The 3,060-nt window shown below is 48.9% G+C and overlaps 1 non-coding gene across 1 annotated transcript; it reads left to right on the forward strand.

Annotated features, from left to right (window-relative positions):
• Positions 1-2,501: 2,501 nt before the first annotated feature.
• On the forward strand, positions 2,502-2,573 carry TRNAG-UCC (transfer RNA glycine (anticodon UCC)). The gene has a single exon. It is a non-coding gene; the product is annotated as a tRNA-Gly (tRNA).
• The last annotated feature ends 487 nt before the right edge of the window (positions 2,574-3,060 follow it).

Here is a 3,060-nt window from a genome sequence, read left to right on the forward strand (position 1 = left end):
TTCCCCTGCTCCAGTCATCACATGTCCAGGCCCGTCTGAAGGTTCCCCTGCTCCAGTCATCACATGTCCAGGCCCGTCTGAAGGTTCCCTTGCTCCAGTCATCACATGTCCAGGCCCGTCTGAAGGTTCCCCTGCTCCAGTCATCACATGTCCAGGCCCGTCTGAAGGTTCCCCTGCTCCAGTCATCACATGTCCAGGCCCGTCTGAAGGTTCCCCTGCTCAAGTCATCACATGTCCAGGCCCGTCTGAAGGTTCCCCTGCTCAAGTCATCACATGTCCAGGCCTGTCTGAAGGTTCCCCTGCTCCAGTCATCACATGTCCAGGCCCGTCTGAAGGTTGCCAATCACCATCTGGATGATGCAGAGGAGGCATGGGAGAAAGTCATGTGGTCAGAGGAGGCATGGGAGAAAGTCATGTGGTCAGAGGAGGCATGGGAGAAAGTCATGTGGTCAGAGGAGACCAAAGGAGAACTTTTGGTGTAAACTTCACTTGTCGTGTTTGGAGGAAAAAGAAGGATGAGTTGCATCCCAAGAACACCATCCCTACTGTGAAGCATGGGGGTGGTAACATCATGCTTTGGGGGGGCTTTTCTGTGAAGGGGACAGGATGTCTGCACTGTATTAAGGAGAGGATGAATGGGGCCAATTATTGTGAGATTTTCAGCAACAACCTCCTTCCCTCAGTCAGAGCATTGAAGATGGGTCGTGGCTGGGTCTTCCAACATGACAACGACCCGAAGCACACAGCCAGGAGAACCAAGGAGTGGCTCCGTAAGAAGCATATCAAGGTTCTGGAGTGGCCTAGCCAGTCTCCACACCTAAATCCAATAGAACATCTTTGGAGGGAGCTGAAACTCCGTGTTGCTCAGCGACAGCCCCGAAACCTGACAGATCTAGAGGAGATCGGTGTGGAGGAGTCGGCCAAAATCCCTGTTGCAGTGCTAACCTGGCCAAGGACTACAGGAACCGTCTGACCTCTGTAATTGCAGACAAAGGCTTCTGTACCAAATATGAACACGGATCTTCTCAGGGGTTCAAATACTTCTGTTCCTCACTGTATACAATGTTCTCTCTATATTGGGGTGTCACCCCTCCCCCATCATATCTGTATATACAATGTTCTCTCTATATTGGGGTGTCACCCCTCCCCCATCATATCTGTATATACAATGTTCTCTCTATATTGGGGTGTCACCCCTCCCCCATCATATCTGTATATACAATGTTCTCTCTATATTGGGGTGTCACCCCTCCCCCATCATATCTGTATATACAATGTTCTCTCTATATTGGGGTGTCACCCCTCCCCCATCATATCTGTATATACAATGTTCTCTCTATATTGGGGTGTCACCCCTCCCCCATCATATCTGTATATACAATGTTCTCTCTATATTGGGATGTCCCCCCACGTTGGGAAATAGCGGCTTCCCCTTAGGACGTTTCATTGAACTTGTCTGTAGGTTTGGGGATTAGGGGCCCCAGACTTGTGACTGAACTGGGCCCCTGGCTTAGGTCTGGCCTTGGAGGTTGAAGTCTCAGAGAAATGACAGGAACGCTTCTTGGCTTCAGAAGTGGGAGGAGTCATCCCAGCTTGAGGCCTTTTCTGCTGGGCCAATGAGAACTCTGACTAATAAAAAAGAAGAACAAAAAGATCTGCAGGAGCAGCATGGAGGACCAGTAGTCTATGTGGGGACAAAGGCAGACTGGAACTCCAGCCTGTAGCCTCTGGGCACCACGTCTCTTACCGGAGCATCTGAGATGTCTGCTGACCCTGAACAGGTGACCCCAAAGGCCAACAGACGTCCCCCCACATTGGGAAATGGTGGCTTCCCCTTAGGATGTTTATTAGAACTTGTCTGTAGGTTTGGGGATTAGGGGCCCCAGGATTGTGACTGAACTGGGCCCCTGGCTTAAGTCTGGCCTTGGAGGTTAAAGTCTCAGAGAAACGTCAGGAACGCTTCTTGGCTTCAGAAGTGGGAGGAGTCATCCCAGCTTGAGGCCTTTTCTGCTGGGGCCAATGAGAACTCTGACTACCAGCGACGTCCTATATGAGGTTGTCTAAGGGTCAGGTTGGGGGCACAGAGGAGACCTTCACCATCAGAAGACATGAGCACGAAGCGTTCTTCACATCGCCGCTCCACAGACCAACATCTCACACAAAGAGTTCTCCTCATGTTCACAGACAGGACACTCATGTGGGAAATAAGATGGACGACATCCCCGAACCCGTCCAGCCAATAATGTACAGCTGAAGACATCATCTCTAATCTCTACTGGACATCACTGATTTACCCCGCTCAGCGGGGGCGGGCCTTATACATCAGAGGCCAAAATATGGGCAGCACAGAGGCTTATTGGTTAGCCTTGCAGCACTGAGGTCCTTGGTTGAAATCCTGACCAGGACCCTATCTGCATGGAGTTTGCATGTTCTCCCTGTGCCTGCGTGGGTTTCCTCCGGGTACTCCGGTTTCCTCCCACACTTCAAAAACATGCAACCTCGCGTTGGTGGTGTAGTGGTTAGCATGGCTGCTTTCCAAGCAGCTGACCTGGGTTCGATTCCCAGCCAACGCAATATCCAAGATGGCTGCTTCGCCTCCTTAGTATTGGCATGATAATTCTGATACTAATATTATTTATAGCAATGATAATAATAATTCCAACAATATCCACAACTATCATGATAATAATATTAATAACAGAAATAATATTTATAATGATAATAATCCGAATAATAATGGTAATAATAGGATTAGAAATGGAAATTATATATATATTTTATTTGTAGGTGAGAAGCAAATACAATAAAACGTAGATTTCTCATACATTATAACCAATGACGGTACAATAAATCCCCCCTCCGGCCCCCCTCCAGTCTTGCACAGTTGTACCGACTCCTCTCCTGTAGTAAAATGGCTTACTCTGATTTCACTGCACACAGTGAGCTTCTCACAATGTGCATTAGAAGCTGCAGCAAGTCAGATAGAGCTCCGTCTGCTTTCCTGGCTAGAGGACGTCCAGCATCATTTATCACTTTCCTCCTCAGTCTGACTGTCCTTGG

Source organism: Staurois parvus, unplaced genomic scaffold, assembly GCF_062004578.1.
Source record: "Staurois parvus isolate SC_StPar_1 unplaced genomic scaffold, SC_StPar_1.0 ptg001760l, whole genome shotgun sequence".
Lineage (NCBI taxonomy): Eukaryota > Metazoa > Chordata > Amphibia > Anura > Ranidae > Staurois > Staurois parvus.